This window comes from Pristiophorus japonicus, chromosome 16, assembly GCF_044704955.1.
Source record: "Pristiophorus japonicus isolate sPriJap1 chromosome 16, sPriJap1.hap1, whole genome shotgun sequence".
NCBI classification, from domain to species: domain Eukaryota; kingdom Metazoa; phylum Chordata; class Chondrichthyes; family Pristiophoridae; genus Pristiophorus; species Pristiophorus japonicus.
The window spans coordinates 131,464,860-131,486,273 of record NC_091992.1 but is presented as its reverse complement, the minus strand read 5'-3'; the positions used below and the strand labels follow the sequence as shown (position 1 = coordinate 131,486,273).

The 21,414-nt window shown below is 48.9% G+C and overlaps 1 protein-coding gene across 5 annotated transcripts in view; it reads left to right on the top strand.

The window, feature by feature from the left end:
* LOC139226835 (protein kinase C alpha type) overlaps nt 1-21,414 on the top strand; it is a 542,945-nt gene that overhangs the window by 45,535 nt on the left and 475,996 nt on the right. The window contains exon 1 of one of the 5 annotated variants that reach the window (XM_070857893.1): nt 14,766-14,792. The exons of the other annotated variants lie outside the window; for them this stretch is intronic. The gene's annotated coding sequence lies outside the window, so the exon portion shown is untranslated. Of the gene's footprint in view, nt 1-14,765; nt 14,793-21,414 lie in introns of those variants that run through there. 5 annotated transcript variants of the gene reach the window in all.

Sequence of the window (21,414 nt, the reverse complement as noted above, 5' to 3'; positions counted from 1 at the left end):
AATCTGCGATTTTCCCTTCTTTTCCTATTCCCCCCTTTCCTCTCCCCTCCCTTTCCCCTTCACTCTCCCATTTGCCCCCTTCCCTTTCTCCCCTCCCTATCCCCCTTCATCTCCCCCCTCCTTTCCCCTTCACTCTCCCCTTCCCTTTTCCCCCTTCACTCTCCCCCTCCCTTTCCCCCCTTCACTCTCCCCCTCCCTTTCCCCCTTCACTCTCCCCCTCCCTTTCCCCCTTCACTCTCCCCTCCCTTTCCCCCTTCACTCTCCCCCCCCTTTCCCCTTCACTCTCCCCCTCCCTTTCCCCCTTCACTCTCCCCTCTCTTTCCCCCTTCACTCTCCCCCCCCTTTTCCCCTTCACTCTCCCCCCCCCCTTTTCCCCTTCACTTCCCCCCCCTTTTCCCCCTTCACTTCCCCCCCCTTTCCCCCTTCACTCTCCCCCCCCCTTTTCCCCCTTCACTCTCCTCCCCCCCTTTCCCCCTTCACTCTCCTCCCCCCCCCTTCCCCCTTCACTCTCCCCCCTTTCCCCCTTTCCCCCTTCACTCTCCTCCCCCCCCTTCCCCCTTCACACTTCCCTTCCCCCTTCACTCTTCCCCCCCCCCCTTCCCCCTTCACACTTTCCCCCTTCCCCCTTCACTCTCCCCCCTCTGCAGTGCTTTGAACACGGCTGCTGCTATCTGGTTAATGAGGTGGATCCCCTCTGTTTTCACACAGGGTTCGGTCGCTTTGTCCTCCTGCTTGGGAGGGAGATTAAATATTAATTGTTTGTGAGTTTGTACAAGCAATCCTGCAATAGGCCAGTCCAGTAACCGCTGTTGCAGCGAGAGCAGACTGGCAAATATCTCTTCCACACCACTGCTGTTGCTCCTGAATTGAGGGGGATATCGTGCTTTGTAACACACGAGTTACATTTCTTAAATACCTTGGATATTAAGTTGTTAAACTCTCCCTAGTTTCAGAACATCTGCTTGTTGCGAAAAGGCTGTTCCACCACACTGTGTGTGTGTGTGTATATATGCATTTAATAATTTTCTCGCGTACAATAACAACTTGCATTTATGTAGCACCTTTAACATAGTAAAACTTCCCAAGGTGCTTCACAGGAGTGTTAGAAACCAAAAATTTGACACTGAACCGCATAAGAATTATGACAGAAAAGCTTGGTCAAAGAGTTCGGTTTTAAGGAGCATCTTGGATGAGGAAAGAGGCGGAGAGGTTTCGGGAGGGAGTTCCAGAGCTTGGGGCCTCGGCAGTTGAAAGCACGGCCACCGATGGTTGAGCGATTATAATCAGGGATGCTCGAGAGGGCAGAATTAGAGGAGCACAGAGATCTTGTGGGGCTGGAGGAGATTAGAAATAGGGAGGTGCGAGGCCATGGGGGGGGGGGGATTTGTAAACCAGGATGAGAATTTTGAAATCGAGGCGTTGCTTCACCGGGAACCAATCTGGTCGTTCATGTATTGTATTGTGTGGGGGTGGGACAGGTAATGTCCCCCAGGTCTGCAGGTGTTCCAGTCCGAGTGTCGGTTTGACCCCCAGTGCTGATCGCTGATACATTGTGATCCCTATAAACGTCACTGACTCTAAGATCCAAAGTATGGAACGTCTTGATGGAAAGGTTTTTTTCAAATCTGTACAGTATATATTTGAGGTGTGTTTACGGTCTGCCTGCAATGACTGAGGTGCTCACAGGTGTAGAGGAAATCTTTGTCCTTGTTGAAATCTGGCAGTATAATTGCCTGAATCTGATCACTTTCGACTACCTTGGTAACGTTGTCATTTGACATTTAAGAATAAAAAAACATAAGAATTAGGAGCAGCAGTCAGCCATCAGGCCCCTCGAGTCGCTCCACCATTCAATAAGATCATGGCTGATCTTCGACCTCAACTCCACTTTCCCGCACTATCCCCATATTGCTTCTCTCCCCTCGAGCCCAAAAATCAATCTATCGATCTCGGCCTTGAATGTACTCAACAATTCAGCATCCACAGCGCTCTGGGGTAAGATTCACAACACTGAGTGAGTGAAGAAATTTCTCCTCATCTCGGTCTTAAATGGCCGACCCCTTATTCTGAGACTGTGACCCCTGGTTCCAGACTCCTCAGTCAGGGGAAACATCCTCTCGGCATCAACCCTGTCAAGCCCGCTTAAGAATTTAATACATTTCAATGAGATTACCTCTCATTATTCTCTGGAGTTCAGAAGATAGCCCCCCCCCCCCCCACCCCACCCCTCCCATACCCAAGAGTTTGTGTAGTGCTGCGAGTCCAATTGAAGTCCAATTGGCCAAGAGAGATTGTCACTCGGGGGGGAAATACCAAGTATTGGAGTTTGAGATGAGAATGTGGACCAGAGAATTGCTTCAACTTCTCGTATGTACTGAGATTGTGCTACACACTGTTGCCTCACCTTGAGGGTGGACAGTGGACCCAGTGCCGGGCAGACCCAATGCTGCTTGTAACTGGCCATGATGAGTATTTGGCATCGGCCCTCCCTTCCCCTGGCTTGTTGGCAAACAGGAAGGTTGGCTCGCTGGAACATCTTGTTTTTAGAGAAGCTAGTTACTCATTTTTCTTTTCCTCTGTGTTTCCTTGACTCCCTCCTGAGGTACAGCTCCATGAGTTTGGGAGCACGGACTGCGAATGGCCAAGTCTCCGGCACCTCCTCCCATCAGTCACACATAGAACTTGATGGCAGATTGGGTGGAAACAGTCCCATTATCTCTCGTGTCTCCTCATCGCTATAGTTTGCTCTTGCTGGCATCATCCAGGCCAATCTACGCTGTGATGTGGGCCAAAGCTTTAACGCCCTTTCTATAATCAGTGCCCAAAGCCCCATTCTGTGACCTAAGTGTTGCCTCGTGGACCACTTCCCATATCTCGGGAGCCTCCCATCAACAAGAGCAGGCATCGACGACGAGATCCAACACCGCCTCCAGTGTACCAGTGCAGCCTTCGGCCGCCTGACGAAAAGTGTGTTTGAAGACCAGGCCCTCCAAACTGTCACCAAGCTCATGGTCTACAAGGCTGTAGTAATACTTGCCCTCTTCTATGGCTCAGAGACATGGACCATGTACAATAGACACCTCAAGCTCCTGGAGAAATATCACCGACGATGTCTCCGCTAGATCCTACAAATCCCTTGGGAGGACAGGTGCACCAACATCAGCATCCTCATTCAGGCTAACATCCCCAGCATTGAAGCACTGACCACACTCTATCAGCTCCGCTGGGCAGGCCACACAGTCCGCATGCCAGACACGAGACTCCCAAAGCAAGTGCTCTACTTGGAGCTCCCTCACTGCAAACGAGCCAAAGGTGGGCAGCGGAAACGCTACAAGGACACCCTCAAAGCTTCCCTGATAAAGTTCGACATCTCCACTAAGTGGAGGAAGTGCATCCGGGAGGGCGCTGAACACCTCAAGTCTTGTCGCCGAGATCATGCAGAAAGCAAGTGCAGGCAGCGGAAAGAGCGTGCTGCAAACCAGTCCCACCCACCCCTTCCCTCAACGACTATCTGTCCCACCTGTGACCGAGTCTGTGGCTCTCATATTGGACTGTACAGCCACCAAAGAACTAGCCTCGAGAGTGGAAACAAGTCTTCCTCGATTCCGAAGGACTACCTATGATGATGATGATGTACAAGCGTGTTTGAAGAGCAAAGACTGGCTCTTTTTCCAGTGGTCTTTCTCCAGTAACATTCGGATGTCAATGTGACATTTTGATGATTTCAGTTACATTTATAATAGCACTCTCTAAATAAAATCAAGTCAAGTAATGGTTTGGCATCCTAGCGCTCCTTGACTGTTGCTGCAATTGGATCTTGGTCTGATGAAACTTCCAGCAGTTTGGTACAGTCTGAGTTCACTGCGGTTTGTGCGTGCCATCGCCCTGATAATCGTTCAGTTTAGTGAGTTCCCATCAGCCTGGCCTTCCCAATCCCTCTGCCTCAAAACACTGGCCCATTTGCCCCCTGTACGTTCCAGATATTCATCATTATCTGTTGGCCCCTAGATGTCGAATGTATGGAGAGCGGGCAGGGAAGTGGACCCGAGTCCATGATCGAATCGGCCATGATCGTATTGAATGGCGGAGCAGGCTCGAGGGGCCGTATGGCCTACTCCTGCTATTTCTTATGTTCTTATGAAATTTGTTTTTGTTCTATGACCCGGTTGGAGAGCAGGTTAGCACTGACCCATTTGGCTTTGGTGGAGGGACGCAGGGTAGGGTGCAGGAGAGCGGTGGTGGTGGGTGTCGGAAGAGGAGGTACATGGAGTTGTTGGTCTCCTGGTTTGTACGGAAACACCGTGGGATGTTTCACTATGTTAAAGGCGCTATATAATTCCAAGTTGTTGTTGTTACTCGCACTTTGAGTTCCTGATTGTCAGTGAGCCATTAAATGGAGGTTGGATGCTACCCTCACGAAAGGGGTCTGGGAAATTGAAGAGATCGAATCCCATTGAACCTGTGCAGCTGCTACAAGCCTGGCTTATGGAATGGGCGATAGAGAAGGTGTGACCAACAAGCATGTATCCGGGTGTGTGCGAGAGGTTTGTGTGGGACTCTCATTTAACAGTATATTGCTGCTCGGGAAGCTGCACCTATTCACGTCTGGTGTTATTTCCTTGACAACGTAATTGAAGTAAAAATAAAATTGATAAATTGCCCCACTGTGTTTTTCCAAGAAATAGTAGGACAGAAATCCTGTTGAAGTACCAGGAACACCACTGAGTGAGCAATTACAGGCAAAAGCCACAGGCTAATGGAGCTCATGCAATGCACTACATTTTACATCATTTAAAATTCTTTACCTGACATCCTGGAGATTGGAAGACTGAGGGTTGGGTACGACATGCAGGCCTTAAAGGCATGCTGCAAACAGAGCCACTCAGTCAAGATGCATCTTTCATTAGATTTTTACATACTCCAAATCCCCAAAGCAAATGTGTATAACCATTGGAGTAAGGTGTGTGTTTGTGTCTCTGTGATGATCCTCTTTTTCAAGCAACTATTAAATCTCCTTTTTGAGGACTATTTGGACTCTGTCTGGGCAATGATTCCCCCCTGGATCCTTACTCTGTTAAAATCCAGACTCATCGCTTGGTGATCTGCTCAAACTCATTTCTGCTCCGACCTGGAACTCTCTCCTTGTCAGCTTTTACAAGCCAAGGTTGGTGTGGTCAAACTATCGATCCTTTGCTTTGCATCTGTTGCTGACCTCCATGATAGGCCTTGGCCTTCTATCTGTCTTTCCCAGAACCAGCTCAGGACTGTACCTGGTACTGACAGAAAATCGACTCATTTCAGCCCCTTCCACTTGTTTTGTGGCAAGGCACCAGAGGATGGACACTGGGACCCACTGATCATCTTGTACACTGGCTGGCTGCTGGCAATTAATAAATATCTTTAGAAATGGAAAAGAAACCTGAAACAACAACAACTTATCATCATCATAGGCAGTCCCTCGAAATCGAGGAAGACTTGCTTCCACTCTCAGTGTGTTGTCAGGTGACTGTACAGTCTGTCACAGGTGGGACAGACACCGAGGCGAACGAAAGCATGGGCCTTACACTAAACATCCGTAAGACAAAGGTCCTCCACCAGCCTGACCCCACCACACAGCACTGTCCCCCGGGTCATCAGAATCCACGGCACGGCCCTGGACAACGTGGACCACTTTCCATACCTTACTCTCAGCAAGGGCAGGTATCGACGACTCGGTCCAACACTGCCTCCAGTGCACCAGCGCAGCCTTCAGTCGCCTGAGGAAGAGAGTATTTGAAGACCAGGCCCTCAAATCTGGTACCAAGCTCATGGTCTACAGGGCTCTAGTGATGCCCGTCCTCCTGTGTGACTCTGAGACATTGAGCATATATACAGTAGACACCTCAAATCGCTGGAGAAATACCAACGATGTAGTTATACAGCGCCTTTAACAAAGCAAAACTTCCCAAGGTGCATTGAGGCGCAAAATTTGACACCAAGCCGCATAACGAGAAATTAGCGCAGGGGACCAAAAGCTTGATCAAAGAGGTAGGTTTTATGGAACGTCTTAAAGGAGGAGAGCGAGGCAGAGAGCTTAAGGGAGGGAATTCCAGAGCTTGGTGCCTTGGCAACAGAAGTCATGGAGGCCAATGGTTGAGCGATTAAAATCAGGGATGCTCGAGGGCAGAATTAGAGGAGCGCGGATATCTTTGGCGTGGGGTGAGGGGGCTGGGCTGGTGAGCGGGACGTGGTGCAAGTTGGGACGTGGGCGGCCGAGTTTTGGATCACCTCTCGTTTACATTGGGTGGAATGTGGGAGGCCAGCCAGGAGAGCATTGGAGTAGTCAAGCCTCGAGGTAACAAAGGCATGGATGAGGGTTTCGGCAGCGGATGAGCTAAGATGGGCGATGTTCCAGAGGTGGAAATAGGCGGTCTTCGTTATGCTGCGGATGTGTGGTCGGGAGAAATGAGTTGCTTTAGCGCAGTATGGAGCAGTACTGTGGCTGTCTGCGATAATTGGGTTGGCGAGCTGGTAGTTGGGGGGTCAGGCCTTTGCTGGCATTTCAGAGGGGGACCCTCCTGTGTCGCCATGCTTATTTTGCCCATCGAATCTACATTGGTTGGTTCAGTCGGCAGACGCTGGGGGTTTGAGTGAGTGGGGGAAGAGGGGACCTCGCAGCCACAGACTGGCAATCACGCGGCGCGCACTGACTGATGTGAAGTGTCCTGTTTTGTTGGACAAAGTGGACCTTGTGTTGACATTCTGCCATTAATTGCAGATTTTGTGGCTTCCAAACCTCTTCCCTAAATTATGTTGCAGAAAGATTTGGACTAATCCACCGTAATCTTGTGGTTTCCACTGCATCAGAAAGAGAGGCTTAATGGGGACTGTGTGTAGTAATTGCAGCCTGTCCTGTAAATACATCGGCCATGCTGCCAGGAGGGCCATTAATGGATTGGTTTTATTTTAATGTCCCACCACTGGCCCAGCAGCATTCACTTCATGGCCTTGCCCTTTCTGTGGCATTCAACCTTATCCCGCCGCGCTCGTCCCTCCCACCCTCTCCCCACCCAACCCCCCCGCCGCGCTACGCTCACTCTCCACCACGTTGCCCACCCTTGAGGCCGGCCTTGCTCGCCAAGTGTTATTTCCCAGATCTCCCCCCACCACCCCCGGAAAATCTCTTCGGACCCTCCCCCGGGGTCCGCAGATCCCAGTTTGAGAAACCCTGTTCTGGGTGTGTGGCCGTCCCTTGGTGCCGCTGGAGAGCTCGGGATACTTTCGATGGAGGCCCTTCCCTCTATGTGAACAAGGACATAAAGCATCAGACATCAAATAGGAGGGTTTGTGTCAGCCGAGAAGCCTCACTCGGGAGCTGCGAGGCGAGGAATCCTCTCTCTGCCCAATGGAGGGGCAGCTTTACAGCCAGGGTTTGTTGGTACAACAGTGTTGAATGTTCTCTCATCTCTTCCCTCCTCCATCTACATTGCTAAACAATGTGAAAGATCCCACGGCACTATTTTGAAGAAAAGCAGGGGCGTTATCCCCGTTGTCCTGGCCAATATTTAGCCCTCGATCAACATCACAAAGATTATCTGGTCATTTTCACACTGCTGTTTGTGGGAGCTTGCTGTGTGCAAATTGGCTGCTGCGTTTCCCACATTACAACAGTGACTACACTCCAAAAAGAACTTCATTGGCTGTAAAGTGCTTTGGGACATCCTGAGGTCATAAAAGGTGCTATATAAATCCAAGTCTTTCTTTACAGATAATTGAAAGTAAAGTTGATGCTTTTTGCTGTTGCTCCTTTCCTCTCTCCCCGCTGAAGTGTCGAGCTCGTTACCCTCCGGATCTTGCCCGAGTTGCCATGCCCCAGATTGGGGAAACTAGGGCTGAGGAATGACTTGAGATACTGGGATTATTTCCATTGGGGCAGAGAAAGAGAAGAGGAAGTTTGAATCGAGGGTTTTAAATTAGTCCTGCACACAATTGCCGGTCGCTAGTTGTACCTAAAGCTCTCTGGATTTGGGTTAGTGTGATGTGCAGAAGGTCCATCGAATCACAAGGAGGCCATTCGGCCCATCGAGTCCATGCCAGCTCTCTGCAAGAGCACCTCAGCCAGTCCCAGTCCCACTCCCCTGCCCTTTCCCCATAGCCCTGCACATTTCTTTTCCTTCAGGTACTTATCCAATTCCCTTTTTGAAAGCCACGATTGAGTCTGCCTCCGCCACCCTCTCAGGCCGTGCATTCCAGATCCTAACCACTCACTGCGATTTAAAAAGGTTTTTCCTCATGTCGCCTTTAGTTCTTTTGCCAATCGCTTTAAATCTGTGTCCTCTGGTTCTCGACCCTTCTGCCAATGGGAACAGTCTCTCTTTATCTACTCTGTCCAGATCCCTCATCATTTTGAACACCTCTCTCAAATCTCCTCTCAAACTTCTCTGCTCTAAGGAGAACAATCCCGGCTTCTCCAGTCTATCCATGTAACTGAAGTCTCTCATCCCTAGGACCATTCTCGTAAATCTTTACTGCGCCCTCTCCAAGGCCGTCGTGTCCTTCCTAAAGTGCGGTGTACAGAATTGGACACACTGCTCCAGTTGTGGCCAAACCAGTGTTTTATAAAGGTTCATCATAACTTCCTTGCTTTTGTACTCAATGCCTCTATTTATGAAGCCCAAGATCCCGTTTGATTTTTTTTTTTAACCGCTTTCTCAACCTGCCCTGCCACCTTCAACAATTTGTGCACATATACCCCCAGGTCTCTCTGTTCATGCACCCGCTTTAGTACTGTACGCTTTAGTTTATATTGTCACACTGTGATCTGGACTAACCGGTTGTTCAGTAGCTTGAATTAGAGACATAGTGATAGGTTTCCACATATTCCAGACACCCAGCTATACAGTGAGAAAGACCTGCAGCTTGATGTGCATTGTTCGGTCTTCAGATAAGGGCCATTTAAGTCTGGGATGAGGAGGAATTTCTTCAGCTGTGAGGGTGGTGAATATTTGAGATTCTCTGCCCCGGTTGTTGAGTATATTCAAGGCTGAGATCGGTAGAGTTTTGGACTCGAGGGGAATCGAGGGATGTGGGGATCGGGCGGGAAAGTGGAGTTGAGGTCGATGATCAGCCGTGATCTTATTGAATGGCGGAGCAGGCTCGAGGGGATGTATGGCCGACTCCTGCTCCTAATTCTTCTGTGTATATGGGGAAATAGCTGGCAGCAGGGAAAGAATTCCCTTTTTAATTGTAAGGTTGCTTCTGGATAATGGATCGGATTTCTCGGCGCCTCGCGTTATTCAGAAGACTGATGTGAACCGTCAAGATACTTTTGTTTGTAACAGACTAAAATATTAAGTGGGTTTATTCACAAATAGAATTACATCGAGAAGCCAGCAATGCAGGCGAGATGACAAATCGTATGATGCAGCACTAGAAGTCTTGGTGTAGTTTCCAAGGGCATTAATCAAACAAACCAGTCTGGTCCTTTTGAACTCCTTTCAGAGAACTTGGGGTGAAATGTTTCTGGAAGGAATGTGTCGCCTTGTTCCTCGGGGAAGCTGATCTTTGTAAGAATTAGTGAGTGCAAGCTTATAGAATGTAGGTCATTAGTGGCGTTAGCCTGGTCCAGTGCTTGGCTCACTCGCCTCGGAGGCAGAAGGTTGTGGGTTCAAGTCCCACTCCCAAAATCTAGGCTGACACTCCAGTGCAGTACTGAGGGTGCGCTGCACTGTTGGAGATGCCGTCTTTCGGATGAGACGTTAAACCGAGGCCCCGTCTACTCTCTCAGATGGATGTAAAAGATCCCATGCCACTATTACGAAGAAGAGCAGGGGAGTTATCCCCGGTGTCCTGGCCAATATTTATCCCTCAATCAACATAACAACAACAGATTATCTGGTCAATATCACATTGCTGTTTGTGGGAGCTGGCTGTGCGCAAATTGGCTGCCATGTTTCCCACGTGACAACAGTGACCACTTCAAAAAGCACTTCATTGGCTGTAAAGCGCTTTGAGACGTCTGGTGGTTGTGAAAGGCACTTTATAAATGCAAGTTTTTCTTTCCTTCATTCGCATGCTCTGTGGCAAAATGAAAAACGGTCAACACAAAAATGTTTTTATTTTAATCCTCTCAATTGCTTTGAAGGCAAGATATCGGGATGGGCTGCACATTACCAGCAGTGTTTACAGTCTGTAAGATAGGAGGGTTCAGAGATCACTTTCTGGAGGAGTAAGACGAGGTCTGTAAATAGAGAATCTGGTTTGGGTAATTGCTGGTAGGTGTTAAAGCGCACTCCATTTGAACCTTTTCTCATTGAAAACCAGTATCTTTCTTCCTGGTGAGGTACAGGAAGTGTTTGTGCAACATCATTCATCAAGACATTAACCTTCCACAATACTGTGTTCCTCAAAGGTACAGTGGCAATGAGCCAGGCTCCTCATCACTGACTCTCTTGTTGAAGGTGTGACCTCCATGTGTGAGGGTTGTGTTTAAATTTGCTTTTTAATAACTAAACAGGAACCCCATAACCATGGGGCAATAATTGCATTTCTTTTTTTAAAATTCTGAAATACACAAGAACGAGGAGTAGGCCATTCGGCCCCTCGAGCCTGCTCCGCCATTCAATAAGATCATGGCTGATCTGATCATAGACTCAGCTCCACTTTCCCGCCCGATGCCCATATCCTTTTGATTCCTTTAATGTCCAAAACTCGACCTATCTCCGTCTTGAATATACTCCACGACTGAGCCTCCACAGTCCTCTGGGGCAGAGAATGCCAAAGACTCACCACCCTCTGAGTGAAGAAATTTCTCCTCCTCCTAAATGGCCGACCCCTTATCCTGAGACTGTGACCCCTGGATCTAGACTCCCCAGCCCAGGGAAAGCAGCCTCTCAGCCTGCCAAGCCCTCGAAGAATTTTAAATGTTTAAATGAGATCATCTTTTATTCTTCTAAACTCCAAATAAAATAGATTTTGATTTTATATAGCACCTTTCACAACAGCCAGTGAACTACTTTTGGAGTGTAGTCACTGCTGTAATGTAGGAAACGCAGCAGCCAATCTACGCACAGCAAGCTCCCACAAACAGCAATGTGATAATGACCCAGATAATCTGATTATTGGTGTGGATTGAGGGATAAATGCTGTCCAGGGAGAACTCCCCTGTTCATCGAAATAATGGCCATGGAATCTTTTACATCCACCTGAGAGGGCAGAATGGGCCTCGGTTTAACGTCTCATCTGAAAGACGGAAGGAAATATAGGCCCATTCTACTCGCTCTCTCCTCACAGGACAACCCTCTCGTCCCCGGAATTGATTCTGATTCGGGTGAGAATGTGTGTAACTGGTGCTGACTGGAGAATCTTCACAAGTTAGCAGTGGGAAACGCCTGAAGTTGGTGAGCTGAAGGTGAGCAGAGTGAATTCTTACTTTTATATATCCCCCAAGCCCCCTTCCTCTCTTTTCCCCCCCCCCCCCCGCCCCCTCTCCACAACCACATGCTGCATCAGTTTGTGGTGTTTATCACCGAGGGATTGTTTGAATTCCACAAAGCGCAACAATTTGTGGCATGGGGAAACCTGCAGATTTCAACAACCTGGTAAATGCAAATCAGCCGTGGTGCAGAACTGGTTTTCCTGCTAATCTTATTTTCTTTCCAGGGGCTTCCTTTGAAATAATTTGCATGTTATAGTTGAAAAACTGGAATGATTGTTGAAAATAAGTGACCTGAGCTTGGCTCCATCATCATCATCATCATCATCATTGTCACGGGCATGCAGCTTGGTTACACTGCTCATCACTTCAGGATCTGCAGCTCATCGGCCGGTGCGGACACGATGGGCCGAAATGGCCTCCTTCCGTGTTGTAAATGTCGGATTCTATAGAGCGAGACAAACCGTTCACCCCGTTTAGAAAGGAGATCTGCCCCTTTTATTTCCTGGCACGTGAAGAACAACCTGTCTTGTATATTGAAGGGGCCTGGTCCAGATTGACCCGTACCCACATCTGGGCCCTGTGCGTGGGACCCGAGCTGGTTTGGGGACGTGTGGCGGGAGGGGAGTCACGGATTGTAAATGCTGATTTGCTCGCCGCCAACGCACCCCCCTCAATTGTTTTTTGACTACTTGGTCCCTTTTTAAATTTGCCGTGCGGCATATCCTCCAGCGGCGGTTGCCGGTGAGTGGCCTGTGGGGATGTGGTGCTCAGCAGGGCACCATCGGGGGGTGGGGGGTGGGAGGTGGTTGCAGAGAGACATTGCTCATCGTGCTCTCCCTACTGCCAGGATTGTTTCACGTTGACTCGCTTGACCTGGTCACAGAAGGACCAGCGTCGAGGGACTGGTTGTGGAGGTGACTGGCGGAGATCAGGTAGTGACCGATGTGTGCTACATGCGAGTGTGCGTTGTATTTTCCGAATAAACCTTATTCACAGCGCCCGAGCAGCAGTGATGGGGGAAGTTGTGATTCGTGTTTAAAGCTGATTGGAGAGATTCAAACATGCAGTCACGGGAAAGATGGGCACGGATTTGGGAGGTGACAACACGTTCAAGGACTTTGGAGAGGAAAGGGAAGTTGGGGGTGGGTGGTCGTTCGCAAGGACGGAAGAGTCGAGGGCTGTTTTTTTTTAAGGAGTGGGTGATGATGATGGCAGATTTGAGGGAGAGAGGGACAGTACCTGAGGAGAGAGAACCGTTAACAATGTCAGCTAACCTGGGAGCCAGAAAAGGAAGTTTGGTGGGAATAGGGTCGAGGGAGCAGGAGGTGGTCTCGTGGGCAAGGTGAGCTCGGAGAGGTCAAGAGGGGAGACTGGAGAGTTGTGAGTTCAGGCCGAGGGCAGGGGATCCTTCAAGGAAGTTTGGCCCAGTGGACTAAGGGAAGGGCAGAGGCAGCTGACTGGAGGGTCTCAATCTTATAAATGACACAGGAATTCATAATGGAAAAAGTGTACAGGTACTGTGTGCGGGTGTAAGATTTTTAATATATTGATAGAATATTTAGACATTTATAATATAGCTATCTGGGGGTGTCTCATACTTCAATGAGCCTGTAATGCTATTGATGGGTTTCTGTCGGTATGTCGCACCCGTGGGGGAATCAGATGATCGGTGATGTCACAAGGTTAGCACGAGCCAATTCACCTGATCAGAATTCACAAGGCAGCCATTTTATGTTTTCAGACACAGACACATCCCTCAATCCACTGAGCCTCTTGCCCCCCTCTCTTCCCCCCCCCCCCCCCACCCCTCGCCATTCCCGACGCTACACGGCCTCCCTCCCTCCCTCTCTTGGGCCTGCCTCCCTCCCTCCCTTGGGCCTGCCTCCCTCCTTCCCTCTTCTCCCTCTCCTCTCTCCCCTCTCTCGGACCTCCCTGTCACCCAGCTCACAACAGCGTGCAAGAGATTAATCTTTCACTCCTGGAGACTCCAGGACTTTCCTGCAGGGTTTGTAACCCTTCGAGAGAGAGAGAGATCAAGAAGGGCTTGAAGTGAGCACATAACCTTGGACTATTTTTTTTGAAACAGCAACTCTGCCTGACACTGTGCAGCAAGCAGCTTTTGCGGGGCTATAAATAGGCCGTGCCTTGTGTGCAGTATCTTCTTCTGCTTATCTGAGCTTCAGGCAAACCCAGTGTGTTTTTTCTCTACACTTTTTTTGTTGCTAAGGACAACCTTTGACACTGTTGTCTAGTGTTACGATATTATGGGCTAAACAAAGCTGAGTGGCAGCCTGGGGAACAGCTCGGGCAGGAGCATTCAGTGGGGGAAAAAGGCAAAAATAGGCTGTGTTTATCAATCACTGGTATGGCAAAGGCCTGGCAGTGATGGCCAGCACTCTTGCCTTCGAGTCAGAAGGTCATGAGTTCATGTCCCGCTCCAGGGCAGATGAGCAGGTGATCCAGGTTGACATTCCCAGTGCCAGTGCTGAGGGAGCGCTGCACTGTCGGAGGGGCAGTGCTGCACTGTCTGAGGGATCATCTTTTCGATGAGATGTTAAACCGAGGCCCCGTCTGCGCGCTCGGGTAGATGTAAAAGATCCCTGCGGTGCTATTTTGAAGTATAACAGATGGCTTCTCATTTGTTACATTGCTGTTTGTGGGAGCTTGCTGTGCGCAACTTGGCTGCTGCGTTTCCCACAATATAGCAGTGACTACACTGCAATAAAATGCCTTGTTGGCTGTGGGACGTCCTGAGCCTGTGAACACGAGCTATAAATGTGCTCTCCCCCTCTCTCTCTCCCCCTCTCTCTCTCCCCCTCTCTCTCCCCCTCTCTAGCTGCTTCTTGGTGGCCATTCTGACCCAGACTGCTGCAGGGCGTGTGGCCATAAATTAAATCCCGAGCAAGCTCCAGGAACAGAGGCCAGGCTGGCGGGCTGCTCTGGGTGAGCCGATAAAGTGGCTTCCCTTCGCAATGTGTGCTGCCTCTCCCTTTTAAATAAATAAACTGCCTCAAAGGGCCACCTGTCAGCCTCGGGTCGGGAGGCAAGCCACTGAGACCCCTGCAGCTGTCAGGGAACCCGTCGTCACTTGGCGTGTGTGGGGGGGGGGGGAATTGTTACGGCCCTGATATCCGTGTGGTGGCTGGTGTGCAATAGCCACCCCACGTTAAAAGAATTCACACACGGGCATTTTCCACCGTTTAAAATGAGTTGATCAATCCCCTGCGTACACATGTTTCGTGTGGAAGCAAGTCACCCTTGACCCCGGGGGACTGCCCCTGATACTGATGACGGGGTCGCCTGTCCTGAGAACAGTGCTGTTTCCTGAGTCTTGGAGCTGGTTTTGCACGTGACACATTTGCTGACCGTGTGGAAAGTGAGTGAGTAATTCCTGGGCCACGATGGTAAACTCTCAAATGTGCAGTTCGACAGAAAAATAACTGCCTTGTTTTACTGGAAAGGTTATTTATTTTATTTTCCATTTTGTGTCGGCGTTTGTTACAAATAGTGGTGGAAAAGTTGACTGAATCTTGCTCTTCGAGAGCTGCTCGATGTCGAGCCTCGAACTGCTGTTAGACTGGTACACTCGGTCACAACACTCTCTGCAGTGTTCAGGCAGTATTCCCCCCCCCTCCCAGGAGTAATGTGGGAGGGTCAGACATGCCTATAAGGAAGTTCTACAGTCAAGGAAACAGAATCGCTCAACTTTCTCTCACTATGAAAGAATTCATTAATTGTTGTGTGTGGTTCTTCATTCTTCAACCTGCTCCTTGAGACTTCTGTCGCACCTTTCATGATCTCGCGACCTTCCAAAGCGCTTTAGCACCAAGTACTTTTTGGAGTGCAGTCACTGTTGTATTGTAGGAAATGTGGCAACTAATTTGCACACAGCAAGCTCCCACAAACAGCAATGTGATAATGAGCCGATAATCTGTGTTAATGTTGATTGAGGGATGAATATAGGCTCCAGGACACTGGGGATAACTCCCCTGTTCTTCTTCGAACTAGTGCCACCTGAGAGGGGCCTCGGTTTAATGTCTCATCCGAAAGTCGGCACCTCCGACAGTGCGGCACTTCCTCAGCACTGCGAGTGTTGGCATAGAATGTTTTGCTCATGTCTTTGGAGTGGGACTTGAACCCACAATCTTCTGACTCCGAGGCGAGTGTGCTACCCACTGAGTCACAGCTTAATATCTTGGCCACTGCTGGAAACATAGAAACATAGAAAATAGGAGCAGGAATAGGCCATTCGGCCTTTCGAACCTGCACCACCATTCAATAAGATCATGGCTGATCACTCACCTCCATACCCCTTTCCTGCTTTCTCTCCATACCCCTTGATCCCTTTAGCCGTAAGAGCCATATCCAACTCCCTCTTGAATATATTCAATGAACTGGCATCAACAACTCTCTGTGGCAGGGAATTCCACAGGTTAACAACTCTGAGTGAAGAAGTTTCTCCTCATCTCAGTCCTAACTGTCTTACCCCTTATCCTTAGACTCTGTCCCCTGGTTCTGGACTTCCCCAACATCGGGAACATTCATTCTGCATCTAACCTGTCCAGTCCCATCAGAATTTTATGTTTCTAATGAGATCCCTTCTCATCCTTCTAAACTCCAATGTATAAAGGCCCAGTCGATCCAGTCTCTCCTCATATGTCAGTCCTGCCATCCCGGGAATCAGTCTGGTGAATCTTTGTTGTACTCCCTCGATAGCAAGAATGACCTTCCTCAGATTAGGAGACCAAAACTGAACACAATATTACAGGTGAGGCCTCACTAAGGCCCTGTACAATTGCAGTAAGACCTCCCTGCTCCTATACTCGAATCCCCTCGCTATGAAGGCCAACATACCATTTGCTTTCTTAACCGTCTGCTGTACCTGCATGTCAACCTTCAATGACTGATGTACCATGACATCCAGGTCTAGTTGCACCTCCCCTTTTCCTAATCTGCCGCCATTGAGATAATATTCTGCCTTCGTGTTTTTGCCCCCAAAGTGGATAACCTCACATTTATCCACATTATACTGCATCTGCCACGCGTTTGCCCACTCACCTAACCTGTCCAAGTCACCCTGCAGCCTTTTAGCGTCCTCCTCACAGCTCACACCGGCACCCGTCATCTGCAAACTTGGAGATATTACACTCAATTCCCTCATCCAAATCATTCATGTATATTGTAAATAGCTGGGGTCCCAGCACTGAGCCCTGCGGCATTCCACTAGTCACTGCCTGCCATTCTGAAAAGGACCCGTTTATCTCTACTCTCTGCTTCCTGTCTGCCAACCAGTTCTCTTTCCACGTCAGTCCATTACCCCCAATACCATGTGCTTTGATTTTGCACACCAATCTCTTGTGTGGAACTTTGTCAAAAGCCTTCAAAAAGTCCAAATACACCACATCCACTGGTTCTCCATTGTCCACTCTACCAGTTACATCCTCAAAAAATTCCAAAAGATTTGTCAAGTGTGATTTCCCTTTCATAAATCCATGCTGACTTGGAGCGATCCCGTCACTGCTTTCCAAATGTGCTGCTATTTCATCTTTAATAATTGATTCCAACATTTTCCCCACTACCGATGTCAGGCTAACTGGTCTATAATTACCTGTTTTCTCTCTCCCTCCTTTAAAGTGGGGTTACCTTTGCTACCCTTCAATCCATAGGAACTGATCCAGAGTCTATAGAATGTTGGAAAATGACCACCAATGCATCCACTATTTCTAGGGCCACTTCCTTAGGCTGCGTCCCAGAGTACTTATCAGGCCCTGGGGATTTATCGGCCTTCAATCCCATCAATTTCTCTAACACAATTTCTTGACTAATAAGGATTTCCTTCAGTTCCTCCTTCTCGCTAGACCCTTGGTCCCCTAGTATTTCCGGAAGGTTATTTGTGTCTTCCTTCGTGAAGACCGAACCAAAGTATTTGTTCAATTGGTCTGCCATTTCTTTGTTCCCCATTATAAATTCACCTGAATCTGACTACAAGGGACGTACTTTAGTCTTCACTAATCTTTTTCTCTTCACATATCTATAGAAGCTTTTGCAGTCAGTTTTCATGTTCCCTGCAAGCTTACACTCATGCTCTATTTCCCCCCTCCGAATTAAACCCTTTGTCCTCTGCTGAATTCTAAATTTCTCCCAGTCCTCAGGTTTGCTGCTTATTCTGGCCAATTTATATGCCTCTTTGTTGGATTTAACACTATCCCTAATTTCCCTTGTAGCCACAGTTGAGCCACCTTCCCTGTTTTATTTTTATGCCAGACCAGGATGTACAATTGTTGAAGTTCATCCATGTGATCTTTAAATGTCTATCATGTATATCCACTGTCAACCCTTTACGTATCATTCACCAGTCTATTCTAGCCAATTCACGTCTCATACCATCAAAGTTATCTTTCTTTAAGTTCAGGACCCTAGTCTCTGAATTAACTGTGTCACTCTCCATCTTAATGAAGAATTCTACCATATTATGGTCACTCTTCCCCAAGGGACCTCGCACAAAAAGATTGCTAATTAGTCCTTTCTCATTACACATCACCCAGTCTAGAATGGCCAGCTCTCTATAGTTGGTTCCTTGACATATTGGTCTAGAAAACCATCCCTAATACACTCCAAGAAATCCTCCTCCACCACATTGCTACCAGTTTGGTTAGCCCAATCAATATGTAGATTAAAGTCGTCCATGATAACTGCTGTACCTTTACTGCACGCATCCCTAATTTCTTGTTTGATGCTGTCCCAACCTCACTACTACTGTTTGGTGGTCTGTACACAACTCCCACTAGCGTTTTCTGCCCTTTGGAATTCCGCAGCTCCACCATACCGATTCCACATCATACAAGCTAATGTCCTTCCTTACTCTTGCATTAATTTCCTCCTTAACCAGCAACGCTACCCCACCTCCTTTTCCTTTCTGTCTATCCTTCCTAAATGTTGAATACCCCTGGATATTGAGTTCCCAGCCTTGGTAACCCTGGAGCCATGTCTCCGTGATGCCAATTACATCATATCTGTTAACTGCTATCTGCGCAGTTAATTCATCCACCTTGTTCTGAATACTCCTCGCATTGAGGCACAGAGTCTTCAGGCTTGTTTTTTTAACACACTTTGCCCCTTTAGAATTTTGTTGTAATGTGGCCCTTTTTGCTTTTTGCCTTGGGTTTCTCTGCCCTCCACTTTTACTATTCTCCTTTCTATCTTTTGCTTCTCCTCGCCCTCCCCCCCTCCCCCCCTCACCCCCCCCTCCCCCTCACCCCCCCTCCTCCTACTTCCCTCTGTCTCCCTGCATAGGTTCCCATCCCCCCAGCCATATTAGTTTAACTCCTCCCCAACAGCACTAGCAAACACTCCCCCTCGGACATTTGTTCCGGTCCTGCCCAGGTGCAGACCATCTGGTTTGTACTGGTCCCATCTCCCCTAGAACCGGTTCCAATGTCCCAGGAATTTGAATCCCTCCCTTCTGCACCACTCCTCAAGCCACGTATTCATCTGAGCTATCCTACGATTCTTACTCTGCCTAGCACGTGGCACTGGTAGCAATCCTGAGATTACTACTTTTGAGGTCCTACTTTTTATTTTAGCTCTTAGCTCCCTAAATTCGTCTTGCCAGACCTCATCCCGTTTTTTACCTATATCGTTGGTCCCTATATGCACCACGACAACTCGCTGTTCACCCTTCCCCCTTCAAAATGACCAGCACCCGCTCCAAGACATCCTTGACCCTTGCACCAGGGAGGCAACATACCATCCTGGAGTCTCTGTTGTCTATCTATTCCCCTTACAATCGAATCCCCTACCACTATCGCTCTCCCACTCTTTTTCCTGTCCTCCTGTGCAGCAGAGCCACCCATGGTGCCATGAACTTGGCTGCTGCTGCTCTCCCCTGATGATTCATCCCCCTCAACAGTACCCAAAGCAGTGTATCTGTTTTGCAGGGGGATGACCGCAGGGGACCTCTGCACTACCTTCCTTGCACTGCTCTTCCTGTTGGTCACCCATCCCCGATCTGGCTGTGTACCCTTTACCTGCGCTGTGGCCAACTCACTAAACGTGCTATTCACGACATCCTCAGCATCGTGCATGCTCCAGAGTAAAACCACCCGCAGCTCCAGTGCCGCAATGTGGTCTGTCAGGTGCTGCAGGCGGAAGCACTTCCCGCATATATAGTCGTCGGACACCGGAAGCGTCCCTGACTTCCCACATAGCACAGGAGGAGCATGACAGGTGCCTGAGCTCTCCTGCCATGACTTAACCCTTAGATTAGCTTAATTTGGCACAATGCTAAAAGGCTACTTACTGATAAAGAAAAGGAAAAACTACTTGCCAATCACTTAGCCCCCTTGGCAGTGATGTCACCCTTCTATTTCTTTCTACTTTTTTGCCTTCTCTCCCTGCTGCAGTTGCAGCTGCACCAGCTGGCCTTTTGTAGGCCTCAGCGATCTCCCGCTCCGCCTCCCGACTCGACGCTGCTGCTCCCCGGACTGACGAGCCTTTTGTAGGCCTCAGCGATCTCTCACTCCGCCTCCCGACCCGACTGCCCCTCTTCACCCTGCATCACCCTGTACCTTGTGCCTGGACATGCTGGACAGGGTCTGATTTAATTTGCCCAGTTTGTGTTCAGTACGTGCAGTAGCCATTTTCTGGGGGGCGGGGGGTTGTTCAATATTTTCAGTTTATTTCTTGGGGTCGGGTGGAGTCTGATCCTCTGTGAGGGGCGTCTGACCAAGAGCTACAGTCTAACCCGGGCCTGACCCTTTCAGGAGGCTGGGAGCTGAGCAGTGCAGAAATATCCGCGTCGCGCCTCTCGGTGTATCCACTGCCTCACACCCTTATTATATTACATGGTGCACACGGAGCTGCAACATCAATCATTCCTGCTCCGGCAGCATTTCAGTACGTTCATTTCTCTACAAGTTGGTGTCTGCCATGGCTCAGTGCCCGAGCGAGAAGGTCCCGGGTCCCAATCCCACTCCAGAGACTTGGGCACATAATGTAACCACTCCAGTGTAGTTCATTACACTTCACACTCACACCTTGGCCTCTAGAGATTGTGGTATAATATAATAATCCCAGCAGGTGTGTAAGTGTGGGGTATAATATTCCTGTGCATCATTCTAGGTTAGCGAGTGTGAGGTGTGTGTGTGTGTGTGCTGTCAGTGTGAGGGCGAGTGTGAAGTGGGTGTACTCTTGCGATTGTCACTACAATGCCTTGGCTCGAACCTTGCTGATTGGTCTGTGCTATCACATGTTAAAAGTGAGTGGGTCCAATGGTTGCAATATATTTTTATGTCCATCTGACTCCCCTTCTTGGGTGGTTGGGGAGGGGAGGAGGTGCGGGGAAAGAGAGAAAAGGAGGAGGGGAAGAGAAGGGGGAGGGAGGGGAAGAGACGGGGGAGGGGGGGGAAAGGGGGAAAGGGAAGGGGGGGGAAGGTGGTGTGGGGAGAACCCCTAGACTGATCAGTACACCCCTGAGGGCCTGAGGAAGCTTTATCAAAGATTGCCTACAGTCTGACTCCTGATGTGGATGAACTCAATTTATCTATTAATAATGTTGCATAAATATTTATAGTGGGTCATTAAACTGGTACGGAAACAGCAAATATTGGAATAAATCAGCAGCAGGAGGTCGAATTACTGGCAGAATTGTTTTTTTTTTTAAAACTTATTTTGAAAAGACTTCTTTCTGTGGTAGTGTCCTTGTAAACACACGAGCCGTTTTCCACTGCACACCCACAGCAACAACCAGAGTACCATGCTGGGACAGTGTGTTTCAGGTAACATGTGGGGAAACATTCCCCCCCCCGGACCCTGCGCCTGGTCCTGTCCCCTCCCTAATGCTCCGTTCAGTGACGGTCACTTGGTGTCTGGTTGCGATGTGAGTAAATTGAACATTTCAGTTATCATCTGATACTTATTTTCTTCGGACAAGAACAACTGGCATTTGTACATTGCCTTTAACTTGGTAAAACAACCCGAGGTGCTTCATAAGGGCGAAA